The sequence below is a fragment of the Pongo pygmaeus genome, chromosome 7 (assembly GCF_028885625.2).
Source record: "Pongo pygmaeus isolate AG05252 chromosome 7, NHGRI_mPonPyg2-v2.0_pri, whole genome shotgun sequence".
In the NCBI taxonomy this organism is placed as follows: domain Eukaryota; kingdom Metazoa; phylum Chordata; class Mammalia; order Primates; family Hominidae; genus Pongo; species Pongo pygmaeus.
The window spans coordinates 136,042,826-136,048,965 of NC_072380.2; positions in this window are offsets into that span (position 1 = coordinate 136,042,826).

Genomic DNA, 6,140 nt, shown 5'->3' on the forward strand with positions numbered 1-6,140 from the left:
TACCATGACCGGCTAACTTTTGTATTTTTTGTGGAGACTGGGTTTCACTACGTTGCCCATGCTGGTCTCGAACCTGATCTCAAGCGATCCGCCCACCTCGTTCTCCCAAAGTGCTGGGATTATAGGCGTGAGCCACTGAGCCCGGTGCAAGTACCAATTTTTAACCACTTTGCATTCCTGTCACTGTGTTAAGCACATTTTCTCTTTTCGGCTAACAACCACCTTACGAAAGCCACAGTGATTCCCATTTTGCAAATCCTATTTTGAAGATATGGGAGTTTGGAGAGGTTAAGTAACTTGTCAAGTTTCAGTCATTATGTGGCTGAAACTTGGGAAATACAGAAATGAATGCGTACTCTCCGTGCTTCCGGACAAGAGCCGCTACCACCAATAACAAAGACTGGAGTCATTCACGCATTTATGAAAGAAAAGACACAGAAATATACCATGGGAGGCTAGATCAGGGAGCCTTCATTCGACCTGGAGAACACCAAATCTCAAAATTCTAAGACTAACATTTACTACAATTCTTATACTTTTAAGATATTTTTTGACTCTAGAAAGTAAAGATTGTTGACAAAATGCTGGCCAATATTGTACAGCACAATATTGTGCCATATTACACAGTAGGAAATAAACATAAAGGTTTTCCCCGATGTTTTTCCTATTCCTCTTCACTCTCACCAGTTTCTCTTCCACCATTTATCTGTCTTCCAGGGTTCTTTTTTAAATTTTTATTTGTTTATTTATTTCTGAGACGGTCTCGCTCTGTCGCCCAGGCTGGAGTGCAGAGGCGCGATTTCGGCTCACTGCATCCTCAACCTCCTGGGCTCAAGCCATCCTCCCACCTCAGCCTCCCGCGGGCCACCACACACTGCTACTTTTTTGTATTTTCAGTAGACAGGGGTACTTTCATGTTGACCAGGTTCAGCGTTCTTTCTTCAACCCAACTTTTTCCTCCACAAACTCACTTAATCCACTCCCCTAGGTTTCAGAATCCATCTCTCTGCTAATTATTGCCAAAATCTAGAACCAGCTCAATTATCCAGCAGCCTGGGATGGGAGGCTCCACCTGAACAGCCTCCAGGCATTAGTTACTGATGAATTAATTCATCAAGATCCACTTAAAAACATTTTCCTGGCCAGGAGTGGTGGCTCACGCCTGTAATCCCAGCACTTCGGGAGGCTGAGGCCGGTGGATCACCTGAGGTCGGGAGTTCGAGACCAGCCTGGCCAACATGGAGAAACCCCATCTCTATTAAAAATACAAAATTAGCAGGGTGTGGTGGTGTATGCCTGTAATCTCAGCTACTTGGGAGGCTGAGACAGGAGAATCCCGTGAACTTGGGGGGCAGAGGTTGCGGTGAGCCGAGATCACACCATTGCACTCCAGCCTGGACAACAAGAGTGAAACTCCGTCTCAAAAAAAAAAAAAAAGAAAAAACAAAACAAAACATTTTTCTGCTGAAACGGTCAGGAAGTGTTAGGGTGCTTATGGATAAAAGGTAGTTCTTTGCCCTTTAGACTCAGGATTCCTGGGCTCGGGTGTTTCCAGCCTTTTTACCACTAATGACCCTTTCAGTTTCTCCCTGAAAGTTGTGGAGGATTTCTATATAAAATAAAACTGCATTTATTAGCTAATAATTGTTTTATTTTTCCTTTAAAAAATAGAATCCATATCCTATATAACAGCCAATCCAAACTTCTACCCAGCCTGAGTCTACCAGCATTGCCTCATTGTACATTAGAATTCCACTTGAAAGCAAAGCACCAGCTGTTAGGGCCCTGGGAAGCCCGAAGAAAGGTAAAATATGATTAGCATCGGACCTCTGGCAATAATGAAAACACTTCAAAGACTCCTATCACTACTGAGGACCAGGGGTCTGGGACCCCAAGTTACACACCACTGCCTCATTTGATAGAGAGGTGCTAGGGTAATGTCATTTTTAAAAAGTAAACCAATAAAACAGAAGGGTATTATATGCTCTGTAACTGTTAAATCCACCTTATACACTAAGGAAATGCCAAGTGTTAGGCAGTGTTAGGAAACGAATTCTGCAAGTATCTAAAATTGTGTGGTTGTGATTAAAACCTGTTTCTGTAGAATTTTACCTATAAAAATCTGATTTTTGATTGAGGTGACTGAGTTCCCCATCACAAGGTAACCAGCACCTCCTCCAGGCAGCCCTCCTTCTTTCCTGTAATTCTTCCATGCTTCTATCTATCCACGGTGGCATTTAGCACTCTGTGGACTGTTGGAGGTTAGAGGTGGTGTCTTTTTCACTCTTGTCAACTCAGCCCCCAGTCAGGGATTGGCCCAGACCACCGCAATAAATGTGTTTTTTTTTTTTTTATTTATGGAGATCCAAATCCTGTTGAATGGATGGGTGAATGGGTAAATGAAAGAAAGAAGCCGGGCAAGGTGGCTCACACCTGTAATCCCAGCACTTTGGGAGGCTGAGGTGGGCGGATCGCCTGAGATAGGGAGTTCAAGACCAGTGTGACCAACATGGAGAAACCCCGTCTCTACTAAAAATACAAAATTAGCCAGGCATGGTGGCGCATGCCTGTAATCCCAGCTTCTCGGGAGGCTTAGGCAGGAGAATCGCTTGAACCCGGGAGGCAGAGGTTGTGGTGAGCTGAGATTGCACCATTGCACTCCAGCCCAGGCAACAAGAGCGAAACTACATCTCAAGAAACAAAAAAGAGAGAGAGAGAGAGAACCAGGAAATGGCAAAAGGAACAGAGGAGCACTTCTCAGTTCTAAGTCAGATGTTCATGTCCTATCTGCAAGTAGGGGAGGGAAAGAACCAACATTTATTGAGCATCTATAATGAGGTCATGCTATGGGCACCCTATTATTTTTATTTATTCTCATAATCTCTCTGAGTTTAGATGCTATTATTCCCATTTTTACAGATGAGGAAATATTAATAGGATCTGAGAGGTAACTTGTCTAAAATCCCAGGTAGTGAGTAGATCAGTTCAAAGTTAACTTTATTTGACATGTTGTTAAATATCCCCCAAAAACAAAATGGCAGAGCTTCATGAAGACTTGGAGAACTATGTCAGTCACTGGCTGGTTCTGCCTGCTCCAAATTCTAGCACCTTAGGTACTCTCATTTATTCTATGTGTCTAGGCAGAATGGCTTTCTCTGCCTTGTTTGTATACATCCCAAACACGGCCTCTCCAGCCTGAGCTTACCACAGAGCTACAGTAATTAAAACAGTGTGGTACTGGCATAAGGACAGAAATATCGACCAATGGAACAGAACTAAGAGTCCAGAAATAAACCTTCACACATTTATAGCCAATTGGTTTTTGACAAGGGTCCCAAGTCCGTTCAATGGGGGAAAGAATAATTGCTTCAACAGATGATGCTGGGACAGCTGGATTACCACATGCAAAAGCATGAAGTTGGACCCCTGCCTCACACCATATTAAGAAATTAACTCAAAATGGATTAACAACCTAAATATAAGAGCTAAAATCATAAAACCCTTAGAAGAAAATTATTCATGACCTTGAATTTGGTAACAGATTTTTTTTTTGAGACAGAGTCTCGGTTTATCACCCAGGCTGGAGTGCAGTGCTGCGATCTCAGCTCACTGCAACCTCCACCTCCTGGGTTCAAGTGATTCTCCTGCCTCAGCCTACTGAGTAGCTGGGATTACAGGAGTGTGCCACCACACCCAGCTAATTTTTTTATATTTGTAAAGACAGGGTTTTGCCATGTTGGCCAGGCTGGTTTTGAACTCTTGACCTCAGGTGATCCACCTGCCTTGGCCTCCCAAAGCATTGGGATTACAGGTGTGAGCCACTGCACCCAGCCTGGTAATAGATTCTTAGCTACGACAGCAAAAGCACAAGCAACAACAACAAAAACAGATAAACTGGGCTTCGGAAAACTTAAAACTTTTTGTGCATCAAAGGACATTATCAAGAAAATGAAAATACAGCCTACAGAATGGGAAAAATACAGCTAATTCTCATTATTCAGTTATTACATTCTATAAAGTCACATTGAATTAGCAAATCCTGAACACATGCTCCTAGGGTTAGGGTCCTGGGAGCCTCTGGTCACAATATTTTTATCAATCAAAACATCACCATGTTTTGTATTTTTCTGTTTAAAGACATCTTATTTAATACTGTTGATTGATTAACACTGAACTCGTGACCAATAGCACTGTAACTCATGCCTGAATGAAGCTTATCTAACACATATTTTCTCCATAGGGCACATGACAGCCTTCTAATATTTAGAAACAATGACAACACTTCAGCACTACACTTGGGACCATTTTAAACGGCAGAAAGCAGAACAATATGGAAAACACAGCACTAAATAGACTACAAAAGGATGCTTTTTCATTCCTATGGACACACACACACACACACATACACACACACTTCTGTACAGTATGAGACCTGAAACAAGGCAAAGCATCTCTTTGGTTGACCTTTGCTGGGAACATTTTTTTTGTCATTCTGTACATATGCAGGAATGACCAAGGAAGTACTATGAATACTGATTTGGGGGTTACAAATACATTTTAATGTGTAGGCAAATTTGCATATACAGAATCCATAATGAGGATCAACTTATTTGCAAATCATAATACAGACAGTCCCCAACTTATGATGGACTTAATTAAGATGGATTTACTAACACATAATCCCATGGTAACCTAACCCCATAGTAAACTGAGAAACACATGGATTTATAATTTATGATTGTGACCGGGTGCGGTGGCTCACGCCTGTAATCCTGGCACTTTGGGAGGCCGAGGTGGGCGGATCACCTGAGGTCAGGAGTTTGAGACCAATCTGGCCAACATGGTGAAACCCCATCTCTACTAAAAATATAAAAATTAGATGGGTATGGTGGCGGGCGCCTGTAATCCCAGCTACTTGGGAGGCTGAGGCATAAGAATCGCTTGAACCCAAGGAGGCAGAGGTTGCAGTGAACTAAGATGGTGCCACTGCACTCCAGCCTGGAAGACAGAGACTCCGTCTCAAAAAATAGTAATAGTTTATGATAGTTCAAGTTTATGGTGAGTTCATCAGGGTATTAAATGGATTTTTCAACTTACAAAAATTTTAACTTACAATGGGTTTATCAGGACAAACCCCATTCTAAGTCAAGAAGCATCTGTATCTGATAAAGCTGTAACATCCAGAATATATAAAGAACTAAAACTCAACAACAAAAAGGCAACCCAATTAAAAACTGGGCAAAGGATTCAACAAACTTTCAATATATTCAAAGGAAGATATACAAATAATTATGTGAAAACATGTGGTTTTGATTTGCATTTTCCTAATGACATTATCACTCATCATTAGGGAAACGCAAATCAAAACCACAATGAGACACCACTTCATACTTACTAGGATGGTTATAATTTTTATTATTTTATTTTTAGAGATGGAGTCTCACTATATTGCTCTCACTGACCTTAAACACCTAGGCTCAAGTGATCCTCCCACCTCAGCCTCCCTGGTAGCTGGGACTACAGACACAGACCATCGCACTGGGCTTATAATGACTTTTTAAAACTAAAAATGAAAGGTGTTGGCAAAAATGTGGAGAAACTGGAATGCTTGTATATTGCTAGTGGAACGTAAAATGGTACAGACGCTTCAGAGAACATTTTGGTACTGTGGAAGAGTCTGGTGGTTCCTCAACAAATTAAACACAGAATACCACATGATTCAGGAATACTACTCCTTGATATACTCAAAAGAACTGAAAATGGGTACTCAGATCCTTGTATACCAATGTTCACTGCAGCATTATTCACAATTGCCAAAAGGTGGGAAAAAACCAAGTTTCCATCAACAGATACACGGATAAACAAAATGTGTGGGGGGGGAAGTGCACATGTACAAACACACACACATAATAAAACATAATTCAGCCATGAAAAGAAACAAAGTCTTGATATATGCTACAACACGGATGAACCTTGAAAACATTATAAGTAAAATAAGCCAGACACAAAAGGGCAAATATTGTAGGATTCTACTTCTTTGAAATATCAAGAATACACAAATTCATAGAGACAAAAAGTAGATTAGAGGTTACCAGGGGCTGGGAGGAATGGGGAGTTATTGCTCAATGGTTCCGAGTTTC